The following is a 14,926-nucleotide window of genomic DNA, read 5'->3' as shown; positions in this document are numbered from 1 at the left end:
TTGTCCGAAATTAAAGGAATTTGGGCATCTAATCGACCTTAGTCGCAGTGTTCTCTGTTGCGAACACTCGATTAAGGTTCGTTCGACCTCAAAAAGTTCGAGTCAAGAGTTCGACCTGGGTTCGTCTAGTTTCTGTTTTGTTAAGGTACTTTTTTCTCCTTTCTTGTTCTATTTTTGTTACGGTTAATTGTGTTTAGTTTAGTTATAATCCAGTTTTTGTTCATTGCTTCTTCTTCTTCTCCAACCAGAACTTTTTATTTGGTCGAGTCTGCTTCTATTCATGGTCGAATATATGCTATTAGCCATGTAATTTGTTAGTTTATAAGTTCCCTATTTTTGTCAATACCACTCGAATCACTTGTTGGTCTGTTTATTCTGATTGTTTGTTGTTAACTGCTAAATGTTATAGCCTGTGTAATCAATAAGCGTCGTCGATTAGTCTTTTAGGCTTGAATGTTATGTTAACATGATAATAGTTCAACCTTTGGTTCATACCAGTATGTTTACCATCCTGCATCTTGTATATACTTGAATTAGAGTTGTGTTTGCTCATTCCCTGTATTTGGTTTGACCTCCTGTTCTTTATAGTTGTTCGCATGAACCCCCTTCCTTGATTCATACTGCTTCAATTTTGGCTTGTATTATTGAATCCCTGCTCAATCACTGGATCTGAGTTGATGAGGATTGGTTCCCAATATAATCAACTCATTCCCTTTGATTGATGCCATGTTTGAAATGATCTGGCCTTCTGCTCTGAATCACTGTGTGAATTTGATAGTGGGAATTGGTTTATAGCTGTAGTAATTTAGTGATCAATTAGAAATTAGTTGTTAGGGTTACAACTCATAGAGTTTTAATAACAGATCAATGAAGCTTAGGGCAGGGCAGTAATACATAGGGGTTAAGGGGGTAATTTTGGGATTTAGCAAGTCTGCAAGTGGACTTACTTAAGGGTCTGTTCAGTGGATAATAGATACCATTAGTTTAATATCAATGGGTAACATAACATGATAGTATAGGAGTTAATAGGAATACTATAATAACCCATAGTTTTGATTGAAACAATAGGGAACAAGGCATGCAAGTGTGGGGAACAAAATAACTTCAAACAAGAAGACATCAAGTAATGGGATTCAAAGGGGGATGGACAGTTAGAATCTGATAGTTTCAAGGCAGAGATAGCAGGCCTGTTTTGGGTTATAAATAGAGTCATTTAAGACAGATTGAGGGGCTGGTTTTTTTGGAGAAGAGAAATTAGTTTTCTTTCAGTTTTTTTCAGAGAGTCTAGGCTGGATTTTTAACATTTAAGAGTTCAGTAATTTGAGAAAAAACAGACTGGTTTTTAATCCTAAAAGGTTCAGTGTTTGAGAGCTAAGAAACTGAAAAGTGAGGTCTTTTCTTTTACTGCTAAATATCAGAACAAGTACTGTTATTGTTTCATTGGTGTTGTTGGTTGGTATTTCTGGGGTTTCAATTGGTGTTTCCTGAGTTTGCTATTGGTTATTTGCTACTGTTTCATTGGGTGCTGCTGGAATTCTGCTGGTTGTTTTCTTTCTAATCTGTTACTGGGTTGTTCTGTTACTGTGTTGCTGGGTATTGTTGTTGTTGTTTGCTACTGCTCTGTTGATCCTCCTCTTCTTCTTCTATTGTCTATTACCAGGTACACTTTCGAATCACACTATGATGTAGCTGTGAGATGTAAAAGTGAAAAGAAAATGCTCGAGTAGTGGAGTACTTAGTGCATCTGTAATTTAGTAGATAAATGATAAGTTGTATAGTCTATCTTTATAACCCAATGAAGAATGTGGGCTGTGGAGTTTGTATCTGATAAGGACTGTATTGGACCATTAATTTGCCTTTCTTAGTTGTAAATTTAGTAGTTTAATACCAACTTTAGTAGCATAGAATTAAAAAATCAAACTTCCAAGTTAACTGTGCTTTTCCCGAATAGTTAAGCATGCCCATTATTGTCAAGCTGTTTAGTTAAATAAGTGGAGTAAGATGAAGATAGCATGAGTTTGTTCTATTGAACCTGCCTGTTTGAACTTGTTAGTTTCACTAGCTATGAAGGTTTTAATATTGTCAACAGTAGGTAGATAATGATTGTTGCCAGCCCATTTGCTCAAAAGTTGAAATATATTAGGTTTGGCTTCATCATGTAAAGCAATTGGCAATAACCAGTGTATGTTAAATCAGACTCGAATCCGCTTCTGTGAGTCGAACGCTGAACTTGGCCCGAATAATGCATGAAATCTGGGCGTAGGAAACGGGCTCGATCACAAGACCATCCTTTAAAATCATACAATAGAGTTAAGTAACAATTGGTTGGGACCTTCATTTTGTGTTTAGAGACGAACTTAATAGAAAAAATGTAGTCACTTTAGGATCATCCTTTTAAAATAAACGAGATGAGCTTCGCCAAATAAAATGCACAGATTGCGGGGCCCTCACAAATGTATGTATTAATTACTTAGAACTCGGAATCGGCCGCTTAGCGAACTTCACGGTCTTTTCCCAAAATAACCACGCGTTAGTCTCTTTAGGTGCGTACTTTAAATAACATTACCTTCTTAAACCCGGGTGCACATTTATGTGACCCAAATCCAAATCTCAACGAAGGCGAAATGCGTCGCTAATCACGGGTACATTGATTGTGGCGTGGTTCGAGATGCATTTCCACGACGTTGCAAATTCTTTTTTTAAATATAATGAATGAGATGAGCCTCGACAAACAAAAATACACAAGTTGCGGGGCCCTCTATACGTGTTGGTAAAATTACTTAGACTTCGGGATGGGCTGTTTAGCAAAATTTCACGGCCTTACCCAAAATAATGATACTCTATTCGCTTTAGGCGCGTCTTTAATAATTTACTTTCTTAAACTCGGGTGCACATTTATGTGACCCAAATCCAAATCTCAACGGAGTCGAAATGTATCGATAACCACGGGTACATTGATGTGATGTGGTTCGAGATACGTTCTCACAACGTTGCAATTCTCTGTTAAAATAATAATAATAATAATAATAATAATAATAATAATAATAATAAAATCGATAAAGAGTTAAAACTTGCATATCAGCTCATAATTGTTAAAATCAGATAAATAAGCCGAATGTGATAGTTGAGCGACCGTGCCAGAACCACGGAACTCGGGAATGCCTAACTCCTTCTCCCGGGTTAACAGAATTCCTTATCCGGATTTCTGGTTCGCGGACTGTAATACCGAGTCATTCTTTTCCTCGATTCGGGATTAAACTGGTGACTTGGGATACCCTAAATCTCCCAAGTGGCGACTCTGAAATAAATAAACAAATCTCGTATCGATTGTCCTTTAATTGGAAAAACTCCATCTGCACCCCTTGCGGGCGCGGGTAAAAGGGAGGTGTGACACCCCTAAAATAAACTTCTATGTATTTACCCCTAATTGCCTACTTTGCACAACATGTTTATTTGATTTCTTTCCTTAAATAGTTTTACCTTTTGATTCCAAATTCCTTAATTAAAGGAAGTCTTGTGTTGATTGATTCTTAATTGATATCCAGTTCCTTAATTATTTTCATACCTTATTTCTGCCTGTTTTTCACATTATAAATACACGACTCTTTCATTATCACACCCATCGCTCATAGTCTTTTTGAACTTACACTTACACACAATAGTATTCTCTCTTATTGTCTGCACTGTGGCCTGTTTACAAGACCTACTACTTTCTCTATTTGTTTCTTTGAAACTAGGTATGTCCTGATTTAAGTTTTAGCACCATAACAAAGTGTTTATTTATTGCCTTCGTATCTATGTCTACTCACTGTGTCTGTATAGTTCAACACTTACTTTAGCATGCTGATTGCTTTCTATCTGTTCTATTTTGAATCCCAAAACCCTGCCCCCTATGTGTTTGAGCTATGGTTTAAGGCATGACAATATGCAAATTATTGTCCATGAATTAAATTTGATCCATTGGGATCCTAGCCTCTAAATAGTGTGTTCTAATAGGCTTATGGGTATGCTTGCATTCTTCATTGCAGGGCATACTCATAGCCTGCCTTTGCCTCTTTCAATTTCCCTATTCCCCCTGAACCCCTTATGTGTACTTATCTGTAGCTCTTTCCCTCTCCTTTCCCCCTTTTAGAATTCTGTTTCTGCACTTTCACACTCTCTTAGTCTTTAAGTTTTGCCCCTCTCTTGTAAGCCTTGCCTTGGGACTCTTTGAGCTCCCTCTGAACTTGGACACTTGAGAGCTGGCCCTTCCACACTGCACTTGTCCTAATCTGATAATACATTTGGGTGTGAGCATTGCCCGGAGTCCTTTTTAAGGCTCTTGGTGAACTTTGACACACTCAAACGGGAGAAAGGCTTTGGATCTTGATCTTATGGAGTTGGTTTACCTCATATTTCAGACATGAAGTCTGAATCAGGCTCTCCTTTAGTTATACTTTTATTTACATTTTTCTGATGTATTTTACTTTATTCTGGTCTGTAATAATTTGTAATAAACTCTTGGGGATGGCTAGTGAAAAGAGCGGGTAACTATGTATGTAAAAGGTAGATACCATGCCTATAGGTCATTCTAAATTCTGCAACTCACATATAGAAATCATGCCTATAAGTCATTCTGAATTCTGCATATGCATATAGAAAATATGCCTATAGGTCCTTTTGAATCTTGTATATCCATTTTAATCTAGAAATCATGTTCATAGGTCTTAAACAATCAACTGCATATAGATATCATGTTCATGTCTTAAAACAAATTCTGCCAGTTAGATACCATGTTTAGAGGTTAAAACCCATCTTCAGCACCTAGATATCATGCCTATAAGGTTTCTGCACTTTTACCATGTTTATAAGGCTTCTGACCAACTATGCACAGAAAGCATGTTTATAGGAATTATTAATCGAATCTGAATCGCTTCATTCACGGCTAGAGCTAAACCAGTAATAACAAGGATCATCATTTGTAGAACTCATGACCTTCGTAAAAAAACTTGCTTTCTTTAATAATCTGACAACCTTTTTAACCAGTACGTATTCAGTTTATTATTATTGCTTTTTGAATTCAATAGATATCATGCCTATATGATCCATTAAGTTTCAAAATCATTGTTTCAATTTTGTTTCTTCATATGATTTTGACTTTTGCTAAACTCTATAAGACCTTTTACTTAACCCCTTTTCGCATGCCTGATACTTGTGTGCTCTTTATATGTTCTAAACTTCCCTCTAAAAGGGCTTTCAATTTTTGATTAATTTCAGACTTCCTTTGTACAAGTTTGATTATTTTCTTTCCTTGTTTCTGACTGCCATGGTACTCGACTTAAGTTAAAAAAACTTTTCTCAGCTTTTCTGACTTGGTTCATTCATGGACCAGTGATTACAAAATCTCTGATCCTTGATTTACTGGCTACTAATTGATTTCTCTTACCTTATTTATGCAACCGTGTATTTCAAAGCTCTGCCCCTAAAATAAACTTCTATGTATTTACCCCTAATGGCCTACTTTGCACAAGATGTTTATTTGATTTCTTTCCTTAAATAGTTTTACCTTTTGAGTCTGAATTCCTTAATTAAAGGAAGTCTTGTGTTGATTGATTCTTAATTGATATCTAGTTCCTTAATTGTTTTCTTACCTTATTTCTACTTGTTTTTCACACTATAAATACATGACTCTTTCATTAGCACACCCATCACTCATAGTCTTTCTGAACTTACAATTACATAAAATAGTATTCTCTCTTATTGTCTGCACTGTGGCCTATTTACAAGACCTACTGCTTTCTCTATTTGTTTCTTTGAAACTAGGTATGTCCTGATTTAAGTTTTAGCACCACAACAAAGTGTTTATTTACTACTTTCGTATCTATGTCTACTCACTGTGTCTGTATAGTTCAACACTTACTTTAACATGTTGATTTCTTTCTTCCTGTTCTATTTTGAATCCCAAACCCGTGCCCCCTATGTGTTTGGGCTATGGTTTAAGGCATGACAATATGCAAATTATTGTCCATGAATTAAATTTGATCCCTTGGGATCCGAGCCTCTAAATAGTGTGTTCTAACAGGCTTATGGGTATGCTGGCATTCTCCATTGCTGGGCATACCCACAACCTGCCCTTGCCTCTTTCAATTTCCCTATTCCCCTTGAACCCCTTATGTGTACTTATTTGTAGCTCTTTCCCTCTCCTTTCCCCCTTTTAGAATTCTGTTTCTACACTTGCACACTCTCTTAGTCTTTAAGTTCTGCCCCTCTCTTGTAAGCCTTGCCTTGGGACCCTTTGAGCTCCCTCTGAACTTGGACACTTGAGGGCTGGCCCTTCCACACTGCACTTGTCCTAGTTTGATAATACATTTGGGTGTGAGCATTGCCTGGAGTCCTTTTTGAGGCTCTTAGGGAACTTTGACACACTCAAACGGGAGAAAGGCTTTGGATATTGATCTTATGGAGTTGGTTTACCTCATATTTCAGACATGAAGTCTGAATCAAGCTCTCCTTTAGTTATACTTTTATTTACATTTTTGTGATGTATTTTACTTTGTTCTGGGCTGTAATAATTTGTAATAAACTCTTGGGGATATCTTGTGAAAAGGGCGGGTAACTATGTATACAAAGGGTATATACCATGCCTATTGTTGCGACCAAAACACTCACGCAAGTGTACGCGATCGACAAGTAATATAGTAGTAAGTAGAGTATCGTTCCCACGAGGAATTGTGATCAATTTATCGACTCATGTAGACTCAAACAATTATCAATTAAAGCTAAATTATCACAAAATATATAAAAAACCAATTTACAACTTACTTAATAATTGCACAATAATTCAACACAAAATTACTACACCAATTTCACAATATGTTTATAACAATTTGGATAAATATATTCCCGGGTCATGGACTTGCTAGAAATTATGCTACTATTTTAGCTTAAAATGGATTTATTGAATTATCCGGGTTATTGATTATAGGGTTAATAATATTCATAAGAATCTTTCGAGTTCTTATGCATCTATTCAAGTTAAACTAATACCTATATGTCTATGGTATTAATATTAGCAAGAATGCATTTACAACTCCTATTTTTCAACCAAACAAGACAATTAAGTATATGTCTATCTTAATTGCGAATTCTTCACCCGATGCCCGAGATTCAAAACTTGTTCTATTTGATTCTATATGCAACCAAGAATTTCCTTTGTCAAGTTTAATTCAAGATTCGTAAATAATATTTCACTGTTAGCTACGCAGTAAAATAATTAGAAGCAGAATCAAATAAACAACCCATAATGATAAATTCAAGATCATCAATCTAAGCTTCAAATAACATAATTATCTAACATCCATGACCCAAGAATACTAGAGTTTTTAGCTACTCATAATCATACAAAAATCAACAATAAAAGTTTTAAACATAATATTAACAAGCAAATAGAAGAAAGTTTAGAAGAACTCTTTGAATCCTCCAAGATGTTGTTCTTCTTCTCCTTTCTTAGCTCCAAGATGAAGCTCCTCCTTCTTCTATGGCTTTTTCTCCCTTAAAATCTGATCTCTCCCTCAATAATGGAGCTTTACTTTTTGTAAGTTGAGTGGATCCTCTCAGATTTCCCATTTTTCCCCCAAATAATTGATTTCCCGGATTGGACTAGCGCGGGAGCGCATGACCCGCGCTAGTGGGGTTTCTTTCTGTCCAAATCACTGAACTAGCGCGGGAGCGCATGACCAGCGCATGACCAGCGCTAGTGGGGTTTTCTCTTGTTAAGATGTTGCTGCTCAACTTCTCGTCATTTGACTCCATTTTTCACTTGATTACCATCATAAATCCTCATTTGTTTATTGAACTCCTGTGAGACATTAAAGTCATGATTAGAGCCAATTTTTGCATTATTTGAACATTTACAATAGTAAACCATCCTTAAGTTGAGCTAAAACATAGGCTATATTAAACAATTTAGCCTATTATCAACACCCCACACATAGCTTATTGCTAGTCCTCGAGCAATCCACTATATTCCTTTTAGAGAATTCTTCACTCAACCATTTCCCCTCACGCATTACACCTAGAACATTGTACATACTTAACACCTAGCAGTGAACAATCCTAGCCTTAAAGTTGTCTCTCAAGTGCTATGCAATATTCAAACTTCCTCAACTTACTCTTCACAGAAGTCAAGATTTGCTTTTCTGTCACAAGTCATATGCCCTCACCATCATGCCAACAAGAAATATTTGGTAATTACTCCGCACATTCAAGTCATATACTTATAATAATCAATTAAATCACTCACTCTCACAATAGAAGTCACATGCATGCAATGGGTACCATAAGCTTGCCCTTAATGTAAATCTCTACTAATGTAGACTAGCTCAATCCAAAATCAATTAGGACTTTTTCATGGTTGTAATGTGGGATAAGGGACGGGTAGGATGTATTTAGGAATAGTGACTCAACCCCTAAGCATTTTAACACATCACACGAGCAATTTTCAGCATAAATTCTTCAACCCACTTCTCATTTATACACAATATCATCCCACATATACGCCCTTCTTCTTTAAGCACTTGTAACGACCCGACCGGTCGTTTTGAGCTCCGGCGCATCATTCAACAGTTTGAGGCCATGAGCAGCTTCATCTCAGGTATATTGACTTGAGTGTATGGTCAGAATTAAAATTCAGGAAGTTTGGAGTCAAATCTAAATGGAAATTCTCATTTTGAAAGCTTAAAATTGAAGAAATGAACTAGGATTGGAATTTTGAGTAAAAGACCTCGGAATTGGGATCCGAAGGTTCCAGCAGGTTCGTATGATGATTTTGTACTTGGGCGTATGCCCGGATCGGGTTTTGGATAACCCGGGAGCGTTTTAGCGCCTATTGTGGAAGATAGCATTTTAGAAGAAATTGCATCAGTTTGGCTTAAAATGCATTTCAGTGTTATTGATGTCCGTTTGGAATTCCGAGACTGGGAGTAGCTCCGTATGGTGATTCTGGATTTGGGAGCGCGATCGGAAGTGAATTCGGAGGTCCGTAGGTCATTTTGGAGTCGTTTGGCTAAATATAGAAATTTGAAGGTTTTTGAGAAAATTCGACCGGAAGTGGAAATTTTGATATCGGGGTCGGAATGCGATTCCGAAAGTTGGGGCAAGTCCGTAATGTCGAATGTGACTTGTGTGCAAAATTTGAAGTCATTCCTGAATGATTTTGGTAAGGTTTGAGACACTTAGTCTCTTTTAAGGAAGCTTAAGTTGGAAAAGTCAACCGGATATTGACTTATGTGTTAGAGCGCTCGAAATGCAAATTTTATGGTTCGGATAGCTTTGTTAGGTGATTTGGGACTTAGGAGTGTGTCCGGAATATTTTTGTGATGACCGGTGTAGAATTAAGCTTGAATCGGCAAAGTTAGTATTTTGGCGAATTCCGGTTGATAGGTAAGATTTTGATCCGAGGCTCGGAATGGAATTCCGAGAGTTTCTGTAGCTTCGTTATGTCATTTTGGACTTGTCTGCAAAATTTGAGATCATTCGGACTAGTTTTGACGTGTTTCGACATCAGATGTGAAAATTTGAAGTTTCAAAGTTCATAGGCTTGAATTCGTGGTGAATTTAGTATTTTTGCGTTGTTTTTGGTAATTTGAAGGAACAACTAAGTTTGTGTCATATTATGGGACTTGTTAGTATACTTTGTTGGGATCCCATGAGGCTCGGACAAATTTTGGAAGAGTTTTTGGAAGATTTTTGCCGTTTGAGCATAAATGTAATGATCTAAAGGTTCATTTTTAGTTCTAGAGATCCAAATTTGATTACGGGACTTCCAAAATTTTGATAATGAAGTATAGGATTGATCTGGAAATTTTGGTCTAATTTCATCAAGTCGCGTTTAGGTTTTTGACGTGAAACATGAGTAATTGTTTAACGAGCGAAATGGATATCGCACTGGGCAAAAGAGCTCCGAATTGAGTTTCGATTGAAGGGTTATGTTCGTATTATTATTTGTGACTCATAAGAACAAGAATCGTCTAATTCCAAGTTTGTATGATGGAGTTAGAGTCATTTTAGTGAAAAATGGCTGTGCTGCAATTTAAATTGGCTGCTGGTGCATTTTTTAGCAGCAGTGAACAGTAACCCGTGCGTGAACAGTGCCGCGCGGGTGAACAGTAATTGCGAAAAATCTGGGCAGTGAGTTTATATCCGATTTTGGGTCATTTTTCTACCATTTTCAGTCATTTTGAGAGCTTTTGGACGGGGATTGAAGGGAGTTTCAACTGAGATCGATTGGAGGTAACTTTTATGAGTTAAATACATGATTTTATTGAAGAATCATCCTTGAAATCCATGAAAACATAGCCAAATTATAAGAAATTAGGGCTTGAGATTGAAATTCTAAAATGAAGATTTGAGGGGTCATTTGAACTCCGATTTTGGTAAATTTTATATGTACGGACTCGTGGCGAGATGAGAAATCCGGTGATGTAACTTTCATAATTTTTCGAGAAGTGGGCCCGAGGCTCGGGTTTTGCAAATTTTGTGATTTTCGATATTTTTCGAGTCTTTTCGATTGAGTTATATTCCCTTAGCCTATTGTAATATATTCCTTGTGGTTTTGGCAAGATTCGACGTGCGAGGAGGTCGATTCGAAAGGAAAGGGCATCGCGGAGTAGACTTTTGGTCGTCTTGAGGTGAGTAATAGATGTAAATGTTGTTCTGAGGGTTTGAAATCCCGAACTTTCACATAGTAACACTATATTGAGGCGTGACACGCACTCCATGGTGAGTGCGGGGTCGGATACTATTGGGGATTGTGACTTGGTCCATCCCGTGTGATGTTTATACTATACTGGTGATTGATACACATACTTCATTGATATTACTGGGCTTGATGCCATGTTTGGGGCCTTGTGCCGATTTGTAAAATCCTTCGAGGATTGATATTACTGCTTAGCATGATTTGCATATCATTTAATTTCAGTCCAAGGTTTTAAATGCTGTTTTGCAAACTCAGCCATAATTCTAAGTGTTGAAAACTTAAATGATATTTTTAAATGTATTCCGGGCTGGGAACTTCTGTTTTGTAAATGCCCAAGGGGCTTATTATATTATTTTCTGGACTGATTATAAAGTGACTTGAAACAGTGGTAACAATGACACTGTGTGATATACTTGAAACAGTGGTAACAATGACACTGTGTGATATATTTGAAATAGTGGTAACAATGACATTGGATGATATACTTGAACAGTGGTAACAATGGCACTGTATGATATAAATTGGTCAAGTAACAATGGCTGACCGGTCAGGTAACAATGACTGACCAAGATATTGCGCTTGGGCTGTAGGAGCCCCTCCGGAGTCTGTACACACCCCCAGTGAGCGTCGTCGACGATAAATAAATATGGATGGCTCGGGCTGCACGCTGCAGTGGGTACTGGAATGTACCATCATATGCATTGCATTGCATTCATGTATTTGTATTTATACTGGTGTTTAGCTGCTCAGTTCCATATGTTGTTGTATATTCGGATTGTAGCTTACTTTGTGTAGTTACTGGAGTTTCTTATCTTCGGACTGTAATTACTTTTATTACTCACTGGGTCGGAGTACTCACTTTACTCCCTGCACCTTGTGTGCAGATCCAGGGCAGTCTCAGGCTCAGTAGATCCAGTTGATCAGCAAATGAAGCCTCTGGGAGTATCGAGGTAGCTGCACGGCGTTCACAGCCATTGATCTTCTCCCTCCTATCCTATCTCTTTATTTCCGCATTATCGGACTTTGGATATACCGTGTATTAGGATGATATTCTATATTCTAGAGGCTCAGATTCGTGACATCGGGTCCTAGTGAGATTATATTGTGTATTTTGTTAAATTCTTCAGTACTTTAATCTTGCTTAATTGATATTTCTTTCCGCTATTTTTGATAAATTGGGTTAAGTGTTGAATAATGGTTGGGCTTGCCTAGTAGTGTGCTGGGCGCCATCACGACCGGGATTTGGGTCGTGACAGCACTCTATTAATTCATTCCCACTAGCTAGAACAAAACACAATGTAATTTTTCTTGTCACTCAATTTCTGCTAATGGTGTATTCGTTTACAACATAAGGGCACCTTTCATCCTTTTATTGGTTCCACTCAAAAGCCACCCCACACTTATTTCCTTCTTACTTCTTTTAGCGCTCTTCTCACAATTAAAGTGCTTTAAGAGGTAAAAGGATCAAAACAATGTCAATTAACAACAAAAAGGTATGGGCTTGTAATGCGGGTGCCAAACAAAAAATCTGAAGGCTCAAAAGGGTTAACTAGGGACAAATTTTATTTTTAATAAGCAATTAAGCTCAAAAAGGTCAAAGAAAGCCTAACATCATTTTTCAAACCGAACATCACCTCAAATTTCGCTTCAACTCATATACCGGGCAAGTTCTAGACACAAGTACAACACATGGACTACACAAATACTCACCACACATGGCATATGACTCATTCCAGATCAGCTCATCAAGACACTCCATTATGAGCATTCAATTCAGTACAAACATACAAATTAAGGCACTTTCAGTGAGATCCAACAATTAAGACTAAGTGTTACACTCTAGGGTCGATTGTGTTCAGGTGTGTCAACGCTATGGGTTCACTTTTCTATAGCTTATAACTCCTTATTTTAGTCTACAAATAAAAAAATAAAAAAAAGAAATTTAAAACTACCTATGCCCGGTTCTAGATAAACCCTTGGAAAAGAACCGCGGCTTAAAGAAAAACCAAGAGGGAATTGTTATACTACCTAAAAATACAAAAAAATAAAAAACAAAAATCTTTTTGTTGTTTTCTATGGGCTCAGTCCCTCAAGAACTCCTATCTAAAAGAATCCGTCATCGGGCCGCGCCAATATAACTACTAAAAAAAATCCTCCAAAAAAAAATCTACTAAAAATGTTTAAGAACAGACAACAATTACTCTAACAATACTAAATCACCAAAACATTTAAAAACAAAAGTGAAATAGTCACGCAATCCCAAAACATTATATATTGTACCACACCACCAAAACATTCCAACAATCCAAAACAATTGAAACAACCTAAAAATCCATAATAATTACTACCATCCAAAACATTTAAGAACAGTTAAACATATGTTTAAGGGAATCCTCCACTCCACACTTAAAGCGAGACATGTCCCCATGTCTTTCATTATAAACAAGAGATGAAGCAAAGATACTTCCCCGAGGAGTCACTCCAGGTCGGAGACAGAACCTGAATCCACATTGCATGCCCGACCAATTGCACGAAGCCAACCCATGAGCCGACTTTCCGTTTTCTTCTGCTGAACTTGTATTTCATCAACACGTCTCCCCAGAACTGTCACTAATATTTTAATTTCAGTGATTTCCTGCTCCATGCGGTCTATCCTTTGTCCCCGACCAGCCCTAGACGGTCCTGCTGCATCAAAAGCTTGTGGTTGTGCAGGTTGTGCATCTTCTCCCATCTCCACATCGTCAGCTCTTTCTTGTTGCTCCTCTACTTCCTCATCGTCACTGTCATCAGAATCAACAGCAACCAATTCAGTTGGATGTACAACTTCCTTACCTGTGGTGACCATTTTAGCCGTGAAAGGATTGACTTTAGCTAGTCGTCCATCTGCAGCAAGATTGTTTGGTACATTGGCTCGAAGGCACAGTAGGGTGACAAGAGATGGATAATACAACCCGTAGCATTGGATTCTAACCCTCTGGAACATTTCTTTATGTATCAACAGTGGTACATCAAACCATGCCCTATTCATGAAACACCATATTAAGCAAGCTCGAGGGATGTTTACTTCAGTCAAATTCTTGGAAGGCAAGAGATGGCTGTTGATGAAGTACAACCAACATTTGGCCTCGAACTTCAGGGCATTAACGCGGAACTTGTTCCCATATTTATACCATTGGATATCTGCATCCGGGCGACAAATTATGTCGGTGAATGTGGACCATGGTATTAGCTTGCTGTTATATGCCTGGAACATATCTATGTAATCTTCCTCCACTGGGGGTAGCCTGTACACATCCCGAATTGTTTCTATAGATGCATTGACTTGTCGCTTTCGGACTGTAACATTGTAGTTATCATGTTCCGGAAGGTTGGCATAATATTCCCTCACTAGCATTACATTCACCGTGATTGGCTCCTCGAAGAATATGTCAAGCCCACGCCTCCTCAACTCGTTTGCTAGGTTTGGACAATTAATAGCCAAAGCATTTGCATCCATTGCTTGTTCAGGAACTATTGTTTTCTCCTCCTTTTTGTTAAATCTGTCTTGTGCCTTGGTTGCCACAAACTTTTGACTGTTGAATGGCCTATTATCAACTGATTTTCTGGGCCGTCCACCAACATTTGTTGTAGCTGGGCGTTCGGATGAGGAACTTGATGCTGGGCGTTTACGAGGGGCCATGATACCTGCAAGTAGATTAGAGTTAGCCCTATTCAATTGGGTGACCAAACCGGGCTACTCATACTTCACCACATAGTTGGTCACTTCACTTCCTCCAAAGAGGCATTTTTTCAAACACATTGTGAGCATGTTGAGTTTCAAGCTTTTTCCAACCCTATGTCACAATGTATGCACCATCAACCAACCCAATTACTACTTTACACCACAATACTCCAAATTTTTCACTTCCTCAACCCAACCAAACATCAAACATATGTTTAAATCTTCTATAAATGCTACATTCTAATGTTAAATAAGAAAATATTTAAGAAACTATTCTAAAAATATACAATCTTGACAACCACATAATAATGTTACATAATAAAACTAAACAAGGAAACAATTGAAGACATTATACTAAATATATGCAAAGAAATTGAAAATCAAACAAAAAAATAGAAAATTAAAACTATGTTCACCAAAAAAAACTAAATTAATCTGAAAAATAAAAAAAAATTAACTAATAAGAAGAA

This window comes from Nicotiana sylvestris, chromosome 11 (assembly GCF_000393655.2).
Source record: "Nicotiana sylvestris chromosome 11, ASM39365v2, whole genome shotgun sequence".
Classification (NCBI taxonomy): Eukaryota; Viridiplantae; Streptophyta; class Magnoliopsida; order Solanales; family Solanaceae; genus Nicotiana; species Nicotiana sylvestris.
Note: the sequence above shows the minus strand (reverse complement) of the source record.